The sequence below is a fragment of the Pecten maximus genome, chromosome 13, assembly GCF_902652985.1.
Source record: "Pecten maximus chromosome 13, xPecMax1.1, whole genome shotgun sequence".
NCBI lineage: Eukaryota > Metazoa > Mollusca > Bivalvia > Pectinida > Pectinidae > Pecten > Pecten maximus.
In genome coordinates this window covers 3,859,412-3,873,303 of record NC_047027.1, presented here as the reverse complement: position 1 = coordinate 3,873,303, position 13,892 = coordinate 3,859,412, and the positions used below count along the sequence as shown (strand labels likewise).

General features: G+C 36.8%; 1 long non-coding RNA gene across 1 annotated transcript; it reads right to left on the bottom strand.

The window, feature by feature from the left end:
- Positions 1-692: 692 nt before the first annotated feature.
- On the bottom strand, positions 693-7,034 carry LOC117340141. Its single transcript, XR_004535367.1, has 5 exons — positions 6,909-7,034; positions 6,545-6,713; positions 5,726-5,923; positions 4,545-4,704; positions 693-3,405 (listed from the first exon to the last, which is right to left on the bottom strand). It is a non-coding gene; the product is annotated as an uncharacterized LOC117340141 (long non-coding RNA).
- Between the last annotated feature and the right edge of the window lie 6,858 nt (positions 7,035-13,892).

The following is a 13,892-nucleotide window of genomic DNA, read 5'->3' as shown; positions in this document are numbered from 1 at the left end:
ATGTTATTTTTCGGGTCGGTCCGAAATCCAAGATGGCCACCATAACCACCATCTTCAAAAACACATTTTAAACTTCTTCTCAAATTCCACCAGTGCTGTTGGGCTGAAACTTGCCTGAAATGTTCCTGAGATGATCCCGACCAAGTGTTGTTATTTTTTAGATTGGTCTGAAATGCAAGATGGCCGCCATATCCGCCATCTTAAAAAACACATTTTAAACTTCTTCTCCAGTTCCACTGGTGCCATTGAGCTCGAAATTGGTGAGGATGTTAAGGAAGGAGTGCCAACAAAGTGTTGTTATTTTTTCGGCCATGTAAAAACTTTGGCATGGCAGCAATGACGGCCATTTTGTAACATGATTGCGCAATCATGGTTTTCCTGAACAACACCTATTTCAAACTTCTTCTCAAATTCCACCGGTGGGATTCAGCTCTAACTTACCAGAAATGATCCTTAGATGGTCCAGACCAAGTGTTATTATTTATTGGGTCGGTCAGATATCCAAGATGGACACCATGGCCAACAGTGCCACTATATACTTGCTACAGAGAATGCATACTACAATAATATAAGGGTTTTAATTTAGAGTCAGATGACCGTTAAGGCCCCTGGGCCTCTTGTTCCCTTTGCCATCTGTAAACGAGTCTTTTGATGAAGCTGTGGCCCAAAATGCAGGCTTTCTCCTCGTCGTTTGAAATGTATCGGCGCATAGTTACTTGAAAGGTATTCATGATGAATGCTGTTGTTGCGTTACAGATTTCTTATATACTTAAACTGAGCAGGTCCTGACACATTGAGTTATCTCTTTGGTGACATGTGTTTTGATTATAACTTTATAGCTTTTATAATATCGATATCCACGGCTATTAATTACTCAAGTAAACCAATACCGACTCGTCTGGACCGCTTTGGTAATGGCAACTGTTTAAACAAAGCCATGCACTAAGGGAATCGGCGGGTGACATGTTTTTATAACATCTATTCACGGCTATTAATTAAATTTGTAAAACAATACCGACTCGTCTGAACCGCTTTGATATTGTTTACTGTTTAAGCCCAATTATGCATCGAAAGGAAAGAAGAGAGAAATGAAACAATCTACAGCATGTATTTATAGAGAATTCCCTGGAGTACTGTTAAATAAATTCAAGTATAAACATTAGATAACTTTCGCAAAAACGCCACATAGTAACTCATCATTTTCAAGTATGTTAAAGTTGGACATGGTCTCATGGCCTGGCCGCAGGCGAAATAAACTGCGACGCATGTCAAATTTACACTGAAAAGAAATGTCAACAATTTGTGGATTTTTTTTTCATTTACACTCGCACAGAGAATCCTACAATATTCAAATATTTATCCTTCGACACAAAAGTGAAAACTCCATTACAACCCGGCCCTAACTACTATTACAACCCGGCCCTAACCACCATTACATCCCAGCCATAACTACTAATTACATCCCGGCGCTAACCACCATTACATCCCAGCCATAACTACCATTACAACACAGCCCTAACTACCATACTAACGTAACTGTACCAATTCACCCGACCCTAACCATAATTACACCCCTACCCTAACCCTACCAATCCCCCCCCCCCCCCCCCCCCCCCCCCAGACTCTTACTCTACCCCCAGACTGTAACTACAAATACCCTCCCCCCAACCGACCATAGCTCCACCATTACATCGGACCCGACCTCTGAGAATTAATATTCTGGTATATTACATAATGATTATATTGTCAATTATAATTCATTAATATAGAAGATCAAGTGTCAGAATAACTCATCACTATTTTGTAAGGTTTACCCTTATTATATCTTTTGTCGCTTGCGATTCTAGCTGTATAACAAGGGTGGCGGAATTATGGAAATGTGATATTTGATGAAATACAACAAAAAGAAAATAATCAAACTCCTTAATTTATTTGTGTACAGATATACAACTCGAACAATATGAGTAGAAATCACTAATTGTTTTATTTCCAAAACACCGTGCATCCACCTTTAAATATCTATCGATCTGTAAGCAAACGCAGTGTAACTGTTTACCAGTGTCAGTATAAACACTAAAACAGGTCTTTCCAGTCTCAAAAGATAGAACTAAAAGAGCCACGATGACCGAATTGTTGATAACATCCAGAGAAATAAGTCATAATTGAGCTTTAGTATATTATATGGCGAATGACGGTAAGCGAGGGTGGAAAACTTATTGAGGGAATTATATCGTCAGAAGAAGCAAAACTAACAATTTTATCGGATGTCGATAGGTCGAGGGAGAAATTAAAACTGAAAACATGAAACCATAACTAGGCATAAGTGTATAAAAAAATAAAAGAACAATTAAAAATCAAGCACAGAACCTTAGCTCGGTCACCTCATTACTGAGTGCCACTATTGAACTAAGGCCTAGTATAAACTTTTGCGTAAATTAAAACGGAAAATATATTTACATTTTAAAGTGTATAAAAACATCAAAGTACAATTAGAAATTAATCACAGAACCTTAGCTCTGTCACCTCATTACTGAGTGCCACTATGGAACTAAGGCCTAGTGTAAACTTTTGCATCAATTAAAACGGGAAATATATTTATATTTTAAAGTGTATAAAAAACATAAAAAGTACAATTAAAAATCAATCACAGAACCTTAGCGCGGTCACCTCATTACTGAGTGCCACTATGGAAATAAGGCCTAGTTATAAGCTTTTGCATAAATTAAAACGGAAAATATATTTACATTAGTGTATAAAAACCAGAACAATTAAAAATGATTCACAGAACCTTTTAGGAAAAAGTTCACCTATGGCCACAATTAGTCCAAGAATGCACTTTCTGAGTTTCTTCAAATGAAGGTCTTCACATGGAGGGCAACCAAAGTACATCATTCTCCCACGCATGTATTAGTGACACAGATAACTGGGATATCCACATCATTGGTATTGGAGTCCTTGATGCGGGTTTTACCATGTAGCATGCAGAGTCCAAGCATACCTCTGGTCTTCCAATCCAATCAATGAATGCCAGTGCATGGCCATCTGTGGTTGACGCGTTGTGAAAGAAATACTTTGTTTCCCACAAACTGTCCATCTTCAAGGTTGCACGACACAATCCCTGCTCTCTCTCGTTGGTCCTCTTTTTTCCACACCGGCATCTCTGTATAGTATTTCCCTCCCATCTACTGTCTTCTTTGCATAGTGGTAAATTGTAATATTGTTGCTGGTCAATGATGTTTTCAGCAGTTGGCCGAGAGCCTCCACTTCAAGGTCAGCAAGCTGATGCGCCTTTGGTTTGAATCGTCCAGGGGTTAAGTAGACACAGGCTTAAACTTTGGGAGCTGGATTCACTTGTAGAGGCTCAAAAAATCCAGCGCTGTCGAGCATGCTGACCAGCCACTGCACCTGAGAAACAGAGAAAACAACTTCATTATACAAGCATTGAAGGGAACTCGCACAGCCAAATGCCCCCTGCTGAATTATAAAAAAAAGCACACTATTGTTGACCGAAAAGCACTATTAAAGTTGGTAAAACAATATAATGTATTTTAAAAAAAGGATATTAATATCTACAAAATTCTCAGGTTTTCTGTCTATATTGATCACTTCCATTGATTCCATAGTTTACAATGTTTACTTAAATAACCAACATCATTATACAGTGAAATAGAATAAACAGGAAAAAAATATTTATTTAAAAACAGAGAAGAAAACATTTACTGTTTAACCCCATTATGCAGGTATGCCCTGCAGGTAGGGCGTAAGAATTGTACCTGTTGCCCCCATTGCATGATCGTAAGAGGCGACTAAATTTGGGATCTTATCTTTTCTCTTCTTTCTGAACAACTTTCTTCTTCCTAATGTCTCCCTTGACAATGCCTCACTTTTGGCCTTTAGTTGAGCGTTCGCCCCTGTGAGGAAGGCTTTGGGTTCTGTCCCCTAGCCGAGACATACCAGAGTCTTTAAAAATGGTAGTTGCTACTCCTGCTTAGCGCTCAGCATATTTGGAGTGGGACGACTGGTTCGCCCGTTGTCAGTATAATGTGACCGGGTGGGGTGTGCTGCTGGTGTCTTCGGCAGTATGCTTCAGTGAGGTAGCACTATAAATCGGCAAAAGTTCCGGCCTATCACAAGGAGACTTAACACGAACATACCGCAGCCTCCCAAAACACACATACGCACTCACCACGCGCATGCATGTCGCACGCACGGGAGGCCGTCCTTAAATGACCTTAGCTGTTAATAGGACGTTAAACAAAATAAACCAAACCAAACCAGGTATATACGACAGGTAATCCCCATACCCCCACCCTAACAACTAGAGAAACAAGAGATGTAAATCAGCGCCCCCCCCCCCCCCCCCCCCCCCCAAAAAAAAAAAACAAAAAACTATAGAATATAGAGTATATATATAGAGTATATATATCTTTATACTCCATTGCACGGATAATGTATCCAACATGTAACTAATTGCTAATACAGTCACCTATTTCCCTTCCATCCACAACCACAATTCTATCTATAAACATATGTTTCACACATACCTCTATCTTCTTCACTGCATTCAGTTCTGGATCTCTGTTGTTGGTGATGTGTTGAGAGAGGGTCTTATTGAACCTCTCATACGGAAACATCCAGAACTGGAAAGGTGGTCCATACAGGCGTATATATTGAGGCAAATGGTACAGTAGGTGCATCACAAAGCTATGAAAAAGAAAGTGTGAATTAGTTATGTATTCTGGAAATATTTTTTAACATGAATTAAGTGGCATTTAAAAATGTGAATTTGAAGAAAAAAACAAAAAAAACCCAAGAAAATACTAATTTATGTAGATGTACCAACCGTAATATGTTTTACTTTGAATGTGGAGCTTGTCATTAATTATTATGAATGCTGTGCGGCAGAAAATATGTCTGTCATAATAATGAGCAGGAGAACAAAGTGAAGTGTTGAATACTGGAAATCACTGGTGATAATTGCTGAAAATAACCAGATATCTCACTGGGATTATTTAATTAAATGATCTTGACTGGCTTTATGTAAGAAAAATATTTCACTACTTCACCCTTTTATCTCATATTCCTTTACATTTTGTGTTGACATAGATGACTTACATTAAATCTTACAATAGGTTTCTGAGAAATACAAGACAAACTGAAACAGCCAAATGCTGCCTGACAGCCATGTTTTCCGAGCAGTAGTTGCAAAGGTATCAAGTAAATATCCTTCCAGTACTTGATGAAAAAAGAAAATATTGATAACAATCATAAACTGTCAATATCCAAGATGGCTGCCTGTCAACAAATCTGTTTTCTTGTTAAAACTCTAAAGAGAAAGGGCACACATAGAGACCTATGTATGAATAGACTTCCCATGACTAATAAGTATTATTTATGGATGTGAGACCACAAACAGAGGTTGAAAAGGCTATTTAGGGAAATTTAATCACATCATAGATATCAAGGTAAAAAGCTGAGAGAGAAGATCAAAAGACAACATTTAGACTAAAACAACATTTTAAAAAAAAGAGGGGGGGGGGGGGGGGGGGGGGGGGGGGGAACGGACTCTGCGATCCAAAAACTGTCAAATCTATATGCCAATCAAACAAATTGGAAGTGATTGGTTGCAAAAATGGCCGATCTATGAGCATATTTTCATAATTTATTAACCATATGCTGGAGACAAAGTTCCAGTTAACAAAGTTGAACTATCTGCTTGTATTACCTGTAGAGAAGCAGGGAAATCTCTCTCAAAGTAACAGAGGGCCCCGTGCCACTTCCTCTCAGTGTGGTGTAATGTTGCCATATCTGTCGTTGGCTTGAATAGTTCCTCCAACAATGACAGGAAGTTGCATAACGAATCCCTCTGCTGTTTTCCCAGCATGTCCCTCAGACAGTATCTTAAGAGTCCATTGGTGAATACCTATCGGCAGATTTTTTTTCAAATATTATCATATACAAATTGTAATGCATAGTCTATGAACAATATGAATACCAAGATACCATCAAATGTATATGATAGATATATTCCCAAATAAAAATTGTGATAAAAGCATATTTCTAATACAGTTGCTGAGAGCATGGTCTTATTTTGACTAGAATAAATACATATGTTCAAAACATATTGCCTTGCAATTTACAAAACTAATTTTCAAGGTTTTGTCAACTCATTTAAGCATTATTGAATTTACATCTGCATCAGTCACTTCATCGAACAGTATTTTATCTATTTCCTATCTTTTCCTATCGCTCAACAGTTGCAGGATCAATTTTGCCTATGATAAGTTGTATAAAAGGCAAAAAAGCAAGCAATATTCACTTTTTCCATTTACTTTCATTTGACTATGAATTGTTAACCCTATTAAAGACTAATTTTTCATAATTTCAAATTGAATCAGAAAACAGGCTCCAATATTAGCTGCTAAAGAATTATAATTTAAATATCAAAAAAATGATGGGAAGAAATAAAACTTTTCTTATTAACGTCTAAGACAGAAATTCAGCCTTCAGAAATTATTATAATTATGTCGTCATTACTTCATACCTGGTGCCACGTGTGCGTCTTTGTCCCACCACTTATTTCCTTAAAGAGGGTGTCAGGTAATTCTCCAAAGTCGTGGGGAAATCTGAGTAAAGACAGTCTTTTGTCGGCAAGTTTTTTCTCCTCTGCATTCAGACTGAATGGAGCAGCAGGGAGTTGGCTTTTCGGGAATCTGATTAAAAAAAAAGGTTTATGTAAAACTTATTATTTTATTTACAAATAAAGTTCATCATTTTCTTTACAAATAAAGTTTGCTAAAAATGTTAAATGGTTACTTTCATTTTACCATTTGTTGACTATGTTTTAACATATTTGTGAATCTTTAATTTCTAAATATTACACATTTGATTTATACCTATGTAGTTACCTTTTCTCAAGACCACTGTCTCCAGGTCCACTCGCTGACTCATCACCTCCGCTGGAATATATGTGAACACAATTACTTATTGTATTTATTAAATTACTTTACAATTAATAACTTCTTCATTTACAAGACTTTTGTAATTTTTTCAGATCAATTTAACTATTGATATGATACAATAGTTTGATCTGAAATATCACTGTATTGATTTTTTTCGTCTTTTCATTCTGTTTAATGGGGTTCAGGAGACATAATTTAATTACAAATACTACGTAAGGGATTTATATAATCATTATATTGTGTATAATATCAGATTATTCTACCCTATATTCCATAACAATATATTGATTAAACCAACTTCTTTTACCTGTTAATGCACCTCTTCTTCTCTTCTGGCCCAGTGTTTTCCTCTACAATTAGAATAATTGCATAATGAAAAATTCACTCATAAATACTGACAATGTATATTTGAAAGTATCCTTCAGAGAACTTTAATAATAGATACTAATTTTGCTAGTTACTTTACTTGTTTGAAGGAATTTAAATTTGATCACCCTAAAACTTACTATGATTATTGTCAAATTCCAATACTTTCACTCGACTTTACAATTGCTGATTGTATGGATAATTAAATAATTTCGTTCAAAACGAAGTTTCTGGTTTTAAATTTAAGACAACCACACTGAACTTCAATTAAATTAGACTCTAAACCAACATTGTTTAGTTGTGCTAGTTAATCTAACATGAAGTCTGCTAGCACTTTTTAAGACTAAAAACTTTTTGTGAATGATGCTTACAATTTATTATTACATACCTGTTTCACGTAGGTTGAGTAAACAGCCTCAGGACAGAAATCTTTAAAACGATCATTGGCCCGCTCAAAAGCCCGCACCTTAGGACCATCTTCATCACCATTCAGAAGTTTCATTATGTGCTCAGCAAGCCCGCACCTTAGGACCATCTTCATCACCATTCAGAAGTTTCATTATGTGCTCAGCAACAACCTGAAATGATAATAAAATAAATTGACAAATGAAACAGAACCCTAAATTCAGTGCTTGGCCAATTCTTTAGTATTAGTGATAAATCAAACCGAGACTAAAACTAGACAAAGTATGAACAAAATATTTCTAAAAATGCAGTCCCCTTTTGTGACTTCTTGAACAGGTCAGAACCTGTAACTGTACTTCAGTAATTATTGTAGAAATGTTTTGCTGTGTGTGTGTGAAATAAATGATTTCTTAGTTTACAACAAATAAATCAAAGTAAATATTATGTATAAGAAGGTGATATGAGTAGTAAAGAAATGGCTTGTAGAAATGTTTTGCTGTGTGTGTGTGAAATAAATGATTTCTTAGTTTACAACAAATAAATCAAAGTAAATATTATGTATAAGAAGGTGATATGAGTAGTAAAGAAATGGCTATTCCATTCAAATCTCAAGTATGGGAAAAATTTAAAACAACAAATTTATTTTCTATTTGCACACATTTTACAAAGCAAATACTTTTTGTGTGCAAACAGATTTGAGGTAGTCTTAAGATTTCAGTAACATGTGCTGTGGAATACATACCTTTAGAGCATGCATTGGCTCAACTGGAGCAATCAAGGCGGAACCAATGCGTACTACCATATCGACCATAGTTCTGTGTCAAGGCAGTTAACTTGGCTTTGTTGTTCGTTCTAATGACAAGAATAGTTTATAATGCATGTTTCACTTAAAAACCAAATACAAACTAAAACCTTATCCCAAGGACAGCATATTTAGTAATGACAATCAATTGTCCCTCAAAATCACTTCATGTAAATTTACAGATACATCATTGCAAATGACTCATTTTAATGTGAGGTAACTCCATAACAAAGGAGAGTAGAGGAAAAATAGATTCAGATTCAGAACTGTTGATTCGAGTATAAAATAAAACATCAGGGCTGCCATGGAAATGCTTAATCCCTAGATCCAGAAATGTTATTGTGTAGGAATGCTAAGTTCATCTTAAAATGATCAGTTATCTATATACTGAGGATGACAATACCGAACTCTGATATGAATTCGAGCCTAGTACTTGTTCATGAAATATCCCAGAATGATGGACAATATTTATTGTGATTTTCGTAGCAGGCAATGTAGTTTAATTTAAATCAGGCTTGGCAACATTCAAACTTTCGCTTCATGTTGATATGAAAATCTTTCTATAAATTAACTCTACTGAGAAAGATTTATTTTATTTCATGATTTATTAAAAAAAACTACTTCAAATTAGACTAATAACATAAACATGGATGGAAATATTCCAACTAGTAGATACTTTTTCACGGTTTACTCAGTGCTAAATATCGTAAGACTTTTAGAATTATACAAATGCTTAGCATAAACATACCCGTTGTCTCTCTGGTCACGCTCCAGGAAGTCGTAGTATCGAGACACTTGAAGTTATTTTGCTCTTGATCTCAACAAAACTGTTGCTGCTTCTGGGAATGAAGGGTCGTGTCGAAGCTCGTGAGTGGGCTCTTGATCTCAACAAAACTGTTGCTGCTTCTGGGAATGAAGGGTCGTGTCGAAGCTCGTGAGTGGGTGGTAAGTTTAATAATTTTGGTGATCGATGACTTGCACTATATTGACCAGTGTATATATTAGCATATATCAGTTCAATTTGATTTAGCTGCAAAACCTTTCTGACAAGTTATGGAGTTTTAGCAGTTACCTCATCTAAACCAAGTCATCAAAGGGGTGATGAATTAAGGTCCTTTATATATAAACCTCAACAGATGATGACAAGATGAAGGATTTGAAACTGTCTTCTAGAACAATAATGTAGCACTATAAATCAGCAAAAGTTCCGGCCTATCACAAGGTTTGGTTTGGTTTATTTTGTTTAACGTCCTATTAACAGCTAAGGTCATTTAAGGACGGCCTCCCGTGCGTGCGACATGCATGCGTGTGATGAGTGCGTATCTGTGTTTTGGGAGGCTGCGGTATGTTTGTGTTAAGTTAAACAAAATAAACCAAACCAAACTAGAACAATAATGTACTATTATAATAAGCTTCATTTGCTAAAGACACAAAATTTTAACTAGGGGCAATAACTCTGTAATGAAGTGTAAAATAATGTGAATAGTTAAGGTCACTACCTGAAATGAGGCCAAACAGCATTGTCAGAGCACTCCGTCCACGAAGCTGGGGTGGCAAGTTCAGAATAAGTCCACTTTGGGCCCATATACTGTAACTACCTGCTGTGATGTTATGGATTAAACCCATCAGAGCAGTATGATAAGGCTATAGCCTCCTTTCCCATTTCCTCTCGAAAGTCTGACCAGGCTGGAGACATGTGAAGGTCATTCACAATCTGGTACCAGTAACTCTGCGTATCGAAAGGAGCTTTGCTATGGAAGCCACTTCCTTAAGCTGTTTCAGACGAGGTGATATGGGAATGGTGTAGTACCTGGAAAACAAATAAATCATTTAAATCAGACATCTGTGGAGTTTGGTTGTTTTTTTTCTCATGAGACATCATGGGTGCCCTGTGGTGTTGAGGCTTAGTATATTGTGGGCTTCCAACATGTTGTTCTGTGAGTAATATTACAAAGGAGACACGGCCTCAAGTTGGCTCTAGCTGCTGGGGGATGATTAACCCAACAAGATAAATCCCTCGATAATTCTAATTTAGGGATATAGACACCTGTTTCAGTTACGGGGAAACTGACATTTTTCAGCTCTACAATGGGTAAAATTCTTATTGATGCAGACAACTTAGTAACCGTACCTGTATTTAACAGCTGACTGCACTTGTATAAATTGTGTAAAATAATGATTTCTTAGAATTTGACATCAGAAACATTCTTTCCAGAAATTGGGGTTAATAAAGTCACCCAATGTCCTATACATCATAATAATGCTCAAATTTTACCCTCAATTTTTCTATTCGAATATTTTCTTTTATACTGAAGTGTATGTCTAAACACATGCAAGTTTTTAGAATTTTCCCTGCATCAAATTGGTTCTTTGGTATTCTGTGTGCACACATTTGGTTGGTATACATTATCCTTAAAAAAAATTCATTTCAAGAATGTCAATGTAGGTTAAATTTAGTTAACTCTATGAAAAAACCCAATAACAACACAAAACTAATGTAAAATAATAAAAACAAGTGTCCACAAGACACGATCATGGAATCCATCAAAGCCCATTTATTGATAATACACAACATGGTAACCGACAAAATTTCTCAATTAAAAAACACCAAATATAGAAATTGATAACTTTCATAATTATGAATATGCAATGAAAATTAATGAACACCGACGGGTATATCAGTATTATAACTTGTAATCAACTCAATACAGTAATATTAATTTAATCATTCAATCTATTTATATAAAACTATATATTAACCATTTCATCTGACAGAACAGCTGTATCTCTGCCGCTAATACCTTGTTCCGCAGGAGAAGCCCTACCGAAGTAGCCTATACACCACCTATTTAACAATGTCTATACACAAGTGATGGGTCACGCGACATTAAACATGCCGCAATAGTAGCCTGAGCCTGTTCGCTAGCCGATTCACGGGTACTATGCAACGGTTCATTGCACAACAGCAGCTTATTAGCGGTCAAGTGCCGCAGGTAAACTTCCGCAGCGTTGTGTTATTGGCCGCCATTACATTACGATGAGTTTCCCGCTAATTAGATTGCGTGTGCTCAGTAAATTAGTCTCAATGTCTTCGAAGCTTAACCAGCCTTGTAGGCCTAATATGTTGAACTATGTTTGATAATTGCTGCTGTAAAGATCTACTAACTCACGCCGATTAATTTCAACGACTAATCATTTACTCATGATATCGGCATTACCGTGAAATTCATGGAAACATTTAACACCCCCTCCCTTCCCCACCTTTTTTGTCAAGGTCGGGTTTGACCTTGGTTCACTTACTTTCTGGCGTTTTCCCTTCGACGACCACATAATTTGCATGTCTTTTCATCACCATCAAACCGGAAGTATTCACAGTGGCATACAAAATGTTCTTTGTGGCGCACAAGTAGATCGCGTGTCAATTTCTCTCTGAAAGACGATTTATACACGTTGATTTTATGTCAGAATCTTTTTAAAATGGCGTTTAATTCCATAGGTTTTTGAATAACATAAATAACTTTGTTAAAATATTATATCGCACATATAAATCGGCAAAAGTTCCGGCCTATCACAAGGAGACTTAACACGAACATACCGCAGCCTCCCAAAACACCCATACGCACTCACCACACACATTCATGTCGCACGCACGGGAGGCCGTCCTTAAATGACCTTAGCTGTTAATAGGACGTTAAACAAAATAAACCAAACCAAACCAAATATCGCACATAGCGTGTTGTGATATTATAGGTTTTCACTTTTCGAATCCAACAGAATGTACTTAGTCCTATATTATTATGTACGAACACTGACTGTTGATCGACAAAATCCACAAATCTAAAATAAATGTGTCATCTGATAACTTACATTTTGGCGAAATCTTTCGGAATTCTACTTGCAGGACGGGACAGCAATCGTATCAATGAAATTAGTTCGTCTATATCTTCTTCGCTGATGCCATACTTGTTCTTGATCTGCAACAGAATCTTTGATATTACCGAGTGCTTCACCAGAATATTTATGACCAGTTCAATGCTATAATTTGTCATTTTTAACAAATATTTGATACAAAGAGATGAATTTAATTATTAAAGGTAATTCTGTTATTACTTTTATAAATAATGGAATAGATCTTAGACTCATGACTATAACTCGTATTTAAAAGTATGTATAGCTAAAAACATTCAAATGTATTCTTAAATAGAGACAGCGAATTTCGTCTCTGACGATAGCTTTCCGTTGCAGAGACAATCGTACGGCAAATCCACTGTGACGTCAGAAATTACCAATAGTGTGTTTTTGTTTGGTTTTTTTTTCAATATTATATGCAACCGAAATTGACTTTTAAAAAATAGAACTTTTGAATAGCAAGAGATTTTGTTTAATGGTTCAAAGATGCTTCAAGCGAATGGTTACCTTAAGTAAAACTGCCATCAAAGTTATCTGGGAGACATGCGTGTCTTCGTGAACAGGCTGCCTTCGTGAGTCGTTTTTGTCGTAAAGCAGTTCACCGAGTCCAGTGCTGCCCTGCAGGTAGGGCGTACGAATTGTACCTGCTGCCCCCATTGCATGATCGTAAGAGGCGACTAAATTTGGGATCTTATCTTTTCTCTTTCTTAACAACTTTCTTCTTCCTAACGTCTCCCTTGTCACTGCCTCACTTTTGGCCTGTAGTTGAGCGTTCGCCCCTGTGAGGAAGGCTTTGGGTTCTGTCCCCTAGCCGAGACATACCAGAGTCTTTAAAAATGGTAGTTGCTACTCCTGCTTAGCGCCCAGCATATTAGGAGTGGGACGACTGGTTCGCCCGTTGTCAGTATAATGTGACCGGGTGGGGTGTGCTGCTGGGTGTCTTCGGCAGTACGCTTCAGTGAGGTAGCACTTTAAATCGGCAAAAGTTCCGGCCTATCACAAGGAGACTTAACACGAACATATCGCAGCCTCCCTAAACACACATACGCACTCACCTCACGCATGCATGCCGTCCTTCAATGACCTAAGCTGTTAATAGGACCAAACCGTAAGCAGTTTTTTTTTTTCTGAAATGCAGGGCAGATATAAAGGAAATTAATATTGAAATAAAATCGCTAAGTACTACGGGAAGTATATATATAAAGGAAATTTATACAAAGGAAATTAATTAATTACCTGTATCGCATGTGCGGTGTTGCCATCTTTCACAATTGTCACAAGCTACAGCTTGTTGACGACGTGTCACGGGAAATCTGCAAACAATGCACAAATCTTCAGTGTCTGCCATGATACCGAAGTTTAACAACGAAATGTGGATCGGTTAGGACAAAATGCCATTTTATGACAGTACACAAAAAAAGTAAGAGTACCTCAAATTCAACTCTTCC